This window comes from Teleopsis dalmanni, chromosome 2 (genome assembly GCF_002237135.1).
Source record: "Teleopsis dalmanni isolate 2A chromosome 2, ASM223713v2, whole genome shotgun sequence".
Taxonomy (NCBI): Eukaryota; Metazoa; Arthropoda; class Insecta; order Diptera; family Diopsidae; genus Teleopsis; species Teleopsis dalmanni.
Window position 1 is genome coordinate 87,503,233 of NC_051847.1, and position 12,948 is coordinate 87,516,180.

The following is a 12,948-nucleotide window of genomic DNA, read 5'->3' on the forward strand; positions in this document are numbered from 1 at the left end:
GAAGAATCGTGTGCTTGTTTTGCTTCTGTTTTGGCCCCTGTCCCGGACGAGTCTTTTTCTTCAAGTTTATTTGTGGTTTGGACGCAGACAATCAGTCTTCTTCAGGCGCAATTATGTTAATTATGTGTTATGGTAACATTTAAATAAATTTGGTGTTTATTTGGTATTCAATGATGACTACGAAGTATGTTATTTTATGTTTGATGACTTCTAAAGAAAAAAATATTTTTAATGAGTTTTCTCAATCTTGTTATTTATCACCCATTATAAGCGTATGACAAAAGAAAATTTAAAAAAAAATATAGTTGTCTTTAATGTTTTGTTTGAAAACTTACTATATCTCTTTTTTCCACATAAAAAAAATAATGAAAATGGTCTTTCAATAGAAATAAGATACTGAGTCAAGGTGTCCTAATAAGTCCTATATACTCTTAGAATGTAATTTACTTATATAAATGAATTCACACATTTTTTTGGCTCATAAATGTAGATAAAAGTTTTTCACAAATCTTGAACAGGACTTAATTATTCCCTTTTGATAACTCCAATCCTTATTTACATTTAAGTAAATCCAATATAAGAATAACCGAAATTTTATTCAGAAATAATTCATAAATAAGAGTAAAATATAAATGGAGTTGAAGTTAATAGAATATATAATATAGTAGGATATAGCAATTCCATTTTTACTCCTTAAAAGCTAAGCGATAGCAGTGATTAGTGCAAGTCACAAATACCGATAGTTGTTTTAGTTAGTCATAAAATGAAGTAGAATAAGCTAACTCTACTTTTATTCTCTTAAAATCAAACAATAGCAATGAAGAAATTAGTATTAGCCTTTGTTCCAACAATAATTATAGTGGTTTATGTATTATGTTTAATACTCATATGCTAAACAACAATAGTTGTAGTGATTAGTAATATCATCAAGTAAGTAATGCCATTACTACTTCCTTAAAGTTAAACAACAACTATGAAGGGGATCTATTATTCTACAATTATAGTTGTTGTGATTTGTCATAAAATGTACTAGAATATAGTAATTGCCTTGCTTAAAATTAAACAATAACAATGAAAAAATGTTGTTGTCTATACTCAAACCAACGATAGTTGTTGCGATTAGTCATAAAATTGAATAGGATGTGGTAATTCTGCTTTACTACTTTAGCGATAATAATGAACAAATGTAGTAGTATATTTCCTAAGCAAAAATAATGAGAGTTATTGGTCATTTAGTAAAGTTAGATATAGTAATATATATATTCTAATTTAACTCCCTTAAAATTATGCGAGAATAATAAAAGAATCTACAAGTCTATATCCCAGACAATGATTGTAATGATTGTAATAAAATGGAGTATAATACCTATATACATAACCTATACTATCATATACCGTCATAATCACTATTAACTTTTTGTTATATATATATATATATATATACATGTGTGGAGTCTCTTTCTTTTTATGTATTATCCACGAAATTTTAATGAGATAAGAATTTGATAACAATATTAAACAATATTAAATGAGAACTTATTAAACGTTCACTGAATATTATTAAAAATCTAGTTTCATTTTAATTTATTACTTAAATTTAATTTATTTAATTTAATAATTATTTAGTTTTATTACTTACTGTTAGTTCTATTAGAATATTCCATAAATAACGTGAATATGTTAATAAAATATATTGAAATACTTTCTACATGATAAGCGTAGAGAGTTATTAATTATCTAATTGCCTCTGATCTAGTTAAATTTCAAGAAATAATATTTGGCATATATCTATATATCAAATTGGAATTCTATCCATTAACTTAAGTCATTTAAGCCTTTAGCTCTGAAGAACATTATTGAACCAACTGAAATTCTGTGTTATCTTTGGTACATAATAACACAATGTTCAGTGAATATATATGTCCAAAGTTCATAATGCTAACGCAAGAAGAAAATCTTTTTAGGTGTTCAGAAACTCGAAATAAACCCGTGATTAGTCAAGAGTTATTAATTGATCTATTAACTGTACTAGAACTCGTAGAAATAAAATTAATGGGAACAATAAAATTTCTTTTGGGGTTTTTAAATATTTAATGGATAATTAGAGATCTCGATATATCAATAACAAAGTCGCAAATATAAAGAAACTCCCAGACTTCAGTATGTTAGAGATATTTTTATATGAAAAAATTACTATTCATAATTCTGATGATAATTAAATTTATTTTAAAAATATTGTTAAAACATAAAAATAATAATTATTTCACGAAACGTCGTTTTTTTTAAAAACACATATGATTTCAAATGTATTTATTTATTAAATGTAATTATATTAAGACTTATAAAAAATTTAAAATCTGAATGAATATTTATTACCGCCAGTTGATGACAATGAGGATACTCATTCAATTGAATCTTTTTTATTTACTTTTTCAAATAATCTTTGCTCAGAAAATGAACAAAAAATGTGTGATTTTCATAATCCAAAAAAAATGAAAAAAAACCGAAAAAAACTCAGTACCCACCTCATCTAAACGATCCATTTTTCTCATCCATAAGCACTAGTGGCATTTGTGTGTCTTCATTTGCATAACTCTTGCTGCAATTCTTAAAGTGGGACAAATTTCATATAAGAATATAAAGAAAAATATACCAAACTTATTAGTAAAATTGTCTCGTCATATTGTTGGATGACATTGTGTCAGTTTCTGTTTTGATTGCTCAATGATTCCCACCTACTTGTGCAGTGGCTGTCATCACATGGACACACGCTATGCACACTTTTTATTATTTATCTGCGCAATGGAAACACGAGTATCTGTTCCACCAGACTTAAATTGGCTACTTCAAATTATAATTTCAAATACAATTTTAGTCCAGACGCGTCGAAAATAATTTCATTCTCTATTTTTTGTCGTTTTATTGTTGTTATTCTGTAAGACGTCCTTGAGGTCTCGTCAATGGATTTCCGTATGCAAATTAAATTAGCATTAATAGATACAGTAAGGTGAATAATTATCATCACATATATTATATAATTTCTATTGAATTGTTTACAGTTTCAAACTTCTTAGAATTTTATCTGAAGTTTCGGAAATTTTATTTCATTTATTAAAGTTTATGCGACGAAAATAATAAACTTAATAAAAAAATTCGTTAAATAATTTGCAATCAAAATATTTTTAATTTTTTTTAAATACCATTTCTATTTAAATACCATAAGGCAACTAATTTAGATATCAAATTGTTCAGATTTGAGAAAATAAGTCATCACGCGTTAATAATTTAATTATTAAATTAATTAATGCATTAATTTAATATATTATTACTTTATTGGGCATTGTATATCAAATGAAGAAATGATATAGATTTAATAACTTTAATACCACAGTTTATAGACGAAATTGCCTTAGAGAACTACTCCGAATTAGTGAAGTTGCACAATCAATTTTTAGATCGTAGTGCGAGTTCTTCCCAACGTAATAATAAAAATTATAAAATAAGATCACATGATATTTTATAACACCTCCAGCATTATTTTCTAATTTATGCATCACACACAATGATATTACATCTCGCTTAATGACTCAAGAAAGTCATTAACCTCTTCTAAATATTTATTTATAGAGTATTTACTCTAAATAATAGGGTACTAATAGGCACTTTTTCAATTCATTAAGACAGCTAAATTCTATTTCCCTAGCTGTTGTCAATGGTTTTGTGGCCAGTACTAAATGAATTTAACAGGTGTCAAATTCTTAAGTGTATTACAATTGATCTCATGGTCTAAGTGCGTCTTCGGACAGCCCCAGTAACCTAACCTAACCTAACCTACTCTAGACAATATTACTTTTATTACTCACATTAAAATACTGTAACTTTATTAAGGAACATGCCTCAATGTCTTGTGTGATTCTACTTTTTTTTTGAATTACAGACAAAAAATTTGATGTTAAATAGAAACTTTTGTGTTTTTGATATTTAGAGTTTGTTATAGGTTATTTTCAAAAGCTTAAACCTTAGTTTATTAATAAGAAAGTACTATATTTCAACTACAACTATTTCAGACGTAGCCCCAAGTGAATATGAATAATTATTAATATAGATAACGGTGCAGTTTGACCTATGCGATTTTTTTAGTCATCTCTAATGAAAGTGTGAAAAATATAGACATACCTCCACCATTATGCAAATGGTTATTAAAATCTTTCGGTATAAGAAAATATATTAATGGATTCTTTTACATCTAGTGACTTACGGCCTACTATAGTTAAAAAATCAGGAAATTGAATTTTTCCATTAAAAAGTTTTGCCGCAATTGTAAGGAACTTAAGGAAAGTGCTTTACATCTGTTTTGTGATACTTTAGCACATGAACAATGTAAGTGACTTACGTTCAAGAGAATTTTATTCAAGTGCAAGACTGTTTTTGAAAAGTATTTAAGACCTTATAAAAAGTTACAAATAGATCAGTGAGCGGGTGCGTCATACTGCAAAAACAAAATTTTTTTTTCGACTAATCTAGTTGTTTTTTCTTGATTTTCTTATTGTTTTATATCGATCCAATAATATGCATTTGTAGTCTGACGTTATTGTTTTACCTTTATTTCAAATAGTGTATGAAAATTATTCCACTTGAATTCCAAATACAGAACCCAAAAGTTTTCCAGCCGATTGTTAGGTTCGTGGTCTCACAGTCAGCTAGATTGTGCATAAACATTTTCAAGCAATGTTTGGAATGACGAAGTCGTCGTTGTTTTTGATCAATTGCGAGCAAACGCGGCAAAAGCTTTTTTATACCCAAATATTCGTAAAATACTCGACACACGTTCTTATGTTATGTTTGTCAACTCTGCTATCTCACGCAAGTTAATTTTTGGATCATCCAAAACAAAATCTTGGATTTTTGGAATGCTTTTTTTCAGTTGTGACCCAGATGGTTTTCATCAAAAACACTTGTACGACCGCGTTTAAATTCAACTTTCCAATATTTTATTGTTATTAATAATTATATAAGAACACATTTCCAATTTGATTGCATCATTGTTTATTTTTTTTCAAATGACGGGATTTCATTACTGAACGATAATCAATTTTTTCATTTTATAAGAAATCACCAAGGTGCACTATTACAATTATTTACAGAAAGCTAACCAAACATCTGATGAAGTCGACTTTTACAGCTGTCATTTAAAACTTGCCAGATACACAAAATATAATTAGTTTTATTCTGGCGTTGCCATCTGTTGTGAAGTCACGTAATTATCAATCCACCTAGTATAATGATGTAGTGATAAAAGCTATGATCTGAAATTACCGTCATGATAAAGTTTTTCTGGCCTAATTATAAATGACTAAATGAATTATTGGGTCATGGCGTGATTGATTTCTCTTGAGTCCTTAGTGTAACACTTCTGGACAGATCTAAATCCATCACACGATGGATTTACTCATTCTTACAGTTATTGTTACTCATTTTTGCAGTTTTTTTTTTTGATTTCGCTTTTTATAACAGTCGCTGTTGAAACCTATTTCCCTTAAGGCATTATTCATTTCTATTGTCTATGTTATACATAGTAGCGCTCCGATCTTGTGCGCTGGTCTATCTTCCTTAGTATTCTTATGAAATACTAACCTGTCTTTGCTTATTCTTGAATTTAAAAATGATATCTCTTTATCAAACATTTGACCTCAGTGGTGTACTTTATTCTGTACTGACTCTGCTTACACTACCTTCTGTCAAAGAGTGCTGAATATTAGAATCAAGAATAACAATAAATAATAATATTTATATATTTTCAATGCGTTATAAATTACTTTATCATAAAATGAATATTTTAATTTCAGAGTGTTAAATACTAATGGGAATTAATTTCTAATGGGAATTGTCTTTGCAGTTTTAATTCGATAACAAATAATTTGTAGTATTTTTAAATTTTGAATTTCTCTAGAAGCTATTAAATGTATAATAATAATGCATAATCTAAGTGAATTTAACGAATTGCGTAAATTCATTCATTTAGTTGAGTTGCCTTTAATGATTCACGAACCAAAATAGTAAAGTTGAAATGTCACCAAAAATTGCCATAAAACGCGTTATATTTTAGAAGAAATTATCAGGCGTATAAAAATGTGTGCTGATCATCTTATCAGTACAATAATTTATAACCAAAACAAACAAAATTATTTTTATTTTTAAAACATAATCAGAAAACCAAAGAATTTTTTTAAATTTAGTGAGGCACTAGTGTTAATAGATGACACTTTCCCAACTACAAAATAATAATATATACACCGAAATCGAGAGCAAATTACTAAAGTCACCTTGTAAATTATTCTGCAAAAAGATAATTTACCAATTTTGCACCAGCAATATCTATACGAAGTGTACAATAAGTTTAATGAGATGCATAACTAAATCCAATTTAGAAGTTTCAGATAATTACCATTACTACTGAATGGCGGAGATATTGGACTATGCACCGCATAGAGCCACAATTTTGTTTCACACAGAACACGCGTGTTTCCATATCAGAGTACATCCAAGTCAATTTCTATAAATTTGGCTCGTTTTGAATAAATTTTCTTTTAAATTATTCTATTTGTAAGCTTTAAAATGGTTAAATCCAGACAGTATCTTTTAATGTCGCCAATAGTTTTACAAAGAAAAAATTACTTTTCTAATAAAGCGTTTCCTGTTTATTACTTCTAAGCTCGATATTAAGCTCAGTGCGTGTGAAGTTATTTAAAATACAAAAAAAAAAGAGTCATACGCACTGTTAATATCTCATTTCAGTAGGTAAGTAAATAAAAAAGATACAATAGGTACGCATGTTTACTTGAAAATGTGCTGGGAAAACGTCTATTCTGAAGCTAATCAGAAAGACATTTCTATGGCTTTTATTTCATTTACCAAATTTCCAAGTGTTTTGTTAATCGACACTGATCTAATCACAAAAATCTGACACAAATAATTTAAGAATCATTTTGTGCGTATTTTTAATTGAATTTATACTTTTTTCGGAACATAAAAAAGAAATTCAGGAATAAGTAAACAAATTATACACTGTTAAAAATTATTCTAACTTTTATGTATTTTTATTTTCTTCAACTTCACAAATTTTGCATATTTAAATATTTAAAGGTTATACATACTTTTAGAACGAAAATTATTTGAGAATATTTTACTTTTATATATAACATTGTTATACTATATAATATTATATCTTATTTAATCACACTACAAAGTAAACCTATATATCAGTTGTAAATAAAAAAAATGTGAGGGTTCGAATAAAATTAAAAGACAACAACAAAAATTTTAGTTAGTTTATTGAAATTTGTCTGACCATACATCGCTATTTCGGGTATTGTCAAATAGTCATTTTAGGAAATATTCGAATATTTTAAATTAGTTTATAATCCGTGGACTGCAAGAAAAGAGTATTTTTATTAATAAATTTTTTTATAAATAAAAGTATTAAATTTTAACAATTGAAAATAAAAATATAAGTAATTAATTCAGTTTTTCTACAACTGGTTTATGATTTCGTTCTAATATAAACACAGCAAGTGAATTTGTTAATAAAACATCCACAGCAAATTCACAAAACTCTAGAAAAATGTGCAAAAATAAAAGTCAACGGCTTAGGGTCAATTGGTTAAGAAGCGCTGACTCTGAGCTTCAAATTTGGCAGGACACGAGTTCGATTTCTGGTACTTGAAGTCTCAAAAAACTATTTACGAATAATTAAATACAAGCAATTTTTCCAAGACCAGTGATGATGGATATTTGGCAATGTTAGAAACTGCTAAATGGTCAGCCAAAAATTCAATCAATTAAAATAATATAACAAAGAATTTTTGTTGTTGTAGTACACTATTTTTCAAAAACCCTCTTTATAATTTTTTTTATATTATTTAAGATAGCATAGAATTAAAAAAAACAGTAAGTCCAACAAAAAATCAAATACAAAAAAGTAAAAATAATTAAGTCGATACAACTATTTAAAAAAGTTATATCGTTAAATTTAGTTACACTAAAAAGGAGCTTTCAAAATACCTAACTAAATTAATATTAATTAATTCTTACATAAATATATTTCCTATGTTTTTCTTATATTTGTTTAAATTTGTCTTTATCATTTAAGCTAATGCCGGAAGTATAGTGTGTTTTACTAAGACCGGCACTGCTATTTTTCTATATTATTATATATACACTTTATATATTTTCCTATAAATAAAACTATAATTTGAAAAATAATATCTATTAATAAGTTATTGATTATAATATTTAGCTTTAATATTCAGTTTATCTAAACTAATACTGTAATTAAAGTAAATCATTTAAAAAAAAAAATAAATGAATAACTTTTAATAAATTCAATTGCTTTTGTACTTATTTTTTAAAGGAAATGTTTTTATTTTTCTATTTTAAAATAGAAAAATATTTATTTCAAGTTAAAAATATTTTCAAGTTCCACAAATTATATGCCTAAACAAGACGATTGCAATAATACTCTCTATTTTATTTCTAATTATATTACAATTATTTATATTACTCATTATACTACATCCATTATAATTTAAATTTCCACTACATTAAAATTATTACAATATATAAGATGTGTAAACTATTTTCTATTTATATATATTTCTAAAAATAATTATTGTTCTCTGACAAAAATTCTATTTCTATTTAAAAGCGGGTATTTTATTTATATTTATTTTTTAATTTATTTAGATTTAATTTTTAATAAACCACGATACCGAATTCTCTGAAACGCTCATTCGGTAACAAATTTTCATAAAGAAATTTTATCGGTAGAGGACGTCCGCATCTTCGGTGGATAGACCAGGTGACCAACATTTGTGGGCGCTCGATACTACCAACTGGCCTCAGAAAGGAACTAATCGGGCTGACTGACTACTACTTGACGCGACCAAGGACGACTCACGCCTGTAATGGTCACCTAAGTAAGAAAGTAAGTAATCGATAACAAGAGGTCAGTTTAAAAAGCTACTTAAAAATATAATACTACTACTATAATATTGCATTCATTAGTATTCAAATTATTACCAGTGACACAATCAAAAATGTGAGACTTTTACTCCACCAAACTAGTGGTACCAGGATTGCGAACTAGCCAACGCATGAAGCCTTATGCGCACCCAAAACCATCGTTAACCAAATTTCTCTGGAGCGCAATGACAACAAAATAAAAAAAATTTAAATATTTGTGCTATATATTAATAGAAATCTACATGATCAAACTACATATTAACAGATCTCAACAGTTTTAAAAGGAAAACAATACAAATAATTATTTTCGAATAATATATTATCGAATACGATAAAATAATAAAATAAAAGAACTATTGCAAATAAAGATTTGGGTTCGTTTTTTAAAGTTACAGCTTGTTAGATGGCTAAATCATGTCTGCAGAAACCCAAGAGAAAGAATAAATGGAGAAAGGAGTGTAGGTATATATGTATTATGTAAACGGAAACGTAACCTAAATTAGCTCAATGGCGAATATTATAATAAAATGTCATTGAAAGTAGTATGTTTACCTTGTGAGTAGCTCTTTATTATTATAATTATTATAACCCTTTTCGATTTATTTTTTAATGTACTTGACTTTATTATTAGTATTTTAGTTCATATTTCGTTAATCTTTTTAAATTTTTATTGTTATTGTCATTAACTTTACAATCAGAAGTGTAAATAAATATTTAGAAGCAAAGTCCTTATCGTTCATGAGTTTAAAGTTATGTTTTGTATTCAAAAATTCTCAGTTTCGGATTTTTTATTTTAGAATAATTATTTTTAACCTTACTCACAGTACCTAAAGTATTATATTATAATTTTCCATTTATTCAAATTTTTACCATACAAAACTACACCAAGAAAATACTGTAATAATACATTAATGGGTAATACATTAATGGGTAATTTTGATTAAATTAATTATATGCAATATTAACAATAGTAACAAGCTAAAATAAAATTAGAGCATTTTAATATAATAATTTGTTAGGTGTGTTTTTTTATTATATATAAATAAAAGTTTAACGATCTCTAAAAAATCAAACTATTAATTCGGTTTCCTTGAGAAATATACATAGTATATGCTTTAGATAAACAACAACAATAACTGTACTTAAATTATTATTTAAAATGCAAAGTAGAGTTATAAAAAAAATTTAGAAAAAAAAAAATATAAAAAATTAACGCTTCAATAAAGTTCATACTAGATTTCTTTTTGTTTTAATTACGTATAATTTTTTAAAAACAAAAATTAATTTGAATAACGAAAGCTCTACTCGTATAAATGATATTTTCTAAAGAGAAAGAGATAAATGTTCTCTTCAATACTTATTTGAAACAATCCCATGATATAAATTAAAATTATGTATTATGACTACTACATAATCTGAAATGTGAAACTTAAGTATTATGTAAAAAAAATAGTAAACAGAATTTTTTTTAAAAAATAGGTATTTATGCATCTATAATTCATGACATTTGCCGGTGAGGCACATCCAACGAACCTGGATATGGAGTCATTGAAACTAAAGTTACAATATATGACAAATTTACTCTTTGAAAAAATTTATGAATGGTTTACACTCCACAATAATGGTCATAACGATATAAATGTTTAGAAGACTGTTGATCAACTAAACTCTGTAATTTCGGCAGATATTAGTTAAACTGAATGTATTTGAGCTTTAACAAGTATTAACAGACAACTGCTAATTGTTACCATCTATCAGCATAACATATAATTTCTTTTAATTGTCATTCGATCCCCATATTCACCTGGTATGCAACTATGCTCTTACTTTTTTATAAAAATGCATCTTTCGATTGAAAAGATGCGATTTGTGGACATAGAAGATATGCAAACAACTTAAACCGATATCCTCAAGAACTGTCGATTGAGTTGCATTAACTCAGTGATGATCTACCTTACAGACGCAAGTAAGAGGCAAATAGATGAGCTCACTACAATAGCAAAAATTTTCGAAATTGAAATTCGAAATTGAGTTCGAAATTGTGATGGTAAGTTAACTCAGATTTCCAGTAACTTAATTTTCTAACTTGGATTTTACCAGAAACCGTTTCATTTCAAAGCATCTATAATTATTTGTTACTTTTAAAGATAACCATAACATTGAAATGATAAAGCATTATCTTGGAATGACATAGCATTAAGTATGTCTAATATCAAATGGACACAGTTTAGTAGTAGCATTTATGATTATCAAATTTTAAATAGAATCTTACATTATCTTCCATTATTCACCTTTTATATTTCTTAATAATTGAATATTCCATTAGCGTTTATCGGAAACATTCAGTATTATTTTAAAAAGTCTTTGTGGAATTTGTATCTCAGACAAATCGTGTTTCGCCAGCATTTTTTACTGAAACATTCAGCAAATCAAAGAACAAAAGTAATATTGAAATATAACATTTTTCTATGAATATTGCGATGACAGCAACTTCAATTGAGTTTTGTTTGTATTAGACAATAATATAACACAAAAAAGCTTAATAAAAAGATATTTAGTAATAAAAGATGTATTCTTTATATGAAGTTATAACAAAAAGCATGCAGACGTATCCGATAACCATGAGTAATATAGAAAATTTCCTCTTTATTCGAAACAATATAAAAAACCACAATTGACAACAAATCAGACATTGATTTATATACTGGAACTATATACTGCCTGTCGAGTTACATAAACTGAACATATAACGATTGCACTTATATAACGAAGCAAACATTTCCATTTGCCAAAGATGTAAATGCATTTTCATGATTTGCCTGGCGATTGGATGAAATTAGAATGTCGATGTTTCTCTTTCAAACTTCAATGATTTTGCGCAAAAAATGCATCACAGCTGCACTTTGCGTACATATGAGCGCCTTTAACTTAAAGCGTCCCTAACAATTATGTGTCATTGCCTACACTTAAAGAAATTCTTTGTATTTCCAGCGCTGAAGATAATATGGTTGGGATAAACTACTTGTCAGTAGTACGTTAGTAATAGCACATATAACTATAAATTTGTTAATTTTACTGAAAGTATATCACAGATATTATGAGTATGTACTTACTATACTTTTAAAGTAGATCTAACGCCTAATTTAGATGTTTTCATGTCTGTCCACAAGATCGTGTAAAGTATGATATTGGATTTTTTGCTTAAAAAGTATTATGATAAAATAGAGTATTGTTATATTATAAATTATAATTAAAAACTAATTTAAAAATATATGTAATTTTTTAAACAATATAAAATTAATTAAAAGTTAGAAGGGTTCAAATAGAAATGAAATGACAACAACAAAAATTTTAGTTTATTAATTTATAAAATTAAACAGTTTTATTCTATTTATATCTTGTCTTATAACAAGAAATAATTAATAAATAGAAATAAATAAAAAAAATAAATCTTCAATTATATAAATTTTTTTCTGTGTTTTTAAATTTTTATTTATTTTACACACAATATTTTCCTTCGTTATATGCTTTTTAAAAAAATCGATTATAATTTCTTAAATTTAAAGAAAAATACATTTTATTCTTTATTATTTTTTTTTATATCCACAATATTCCTCTAAATTATTCCCCTGTAATTCATTTCAGTAAACTTAAGATAATAAAATTCAATTCTTAAATTTAAAACATTAATTAATTAACTAATTAATTAATTAATTAATTAATCACTTTAGAATTAAATCAGAATTCAAAAAAAATTTTTGTATATATGATATTAAACTAACTGTTCAATAAGTCAGTGATAACCGAAAAAAATTGAATCATTGCTTATTTTAAATATATTCTATTAATAAGTTTCATTTCATATCTTATTAATAAAACGACGCAGAAACTCTTAATAGATTACTCTAAAATATTTGCAAAAATTAC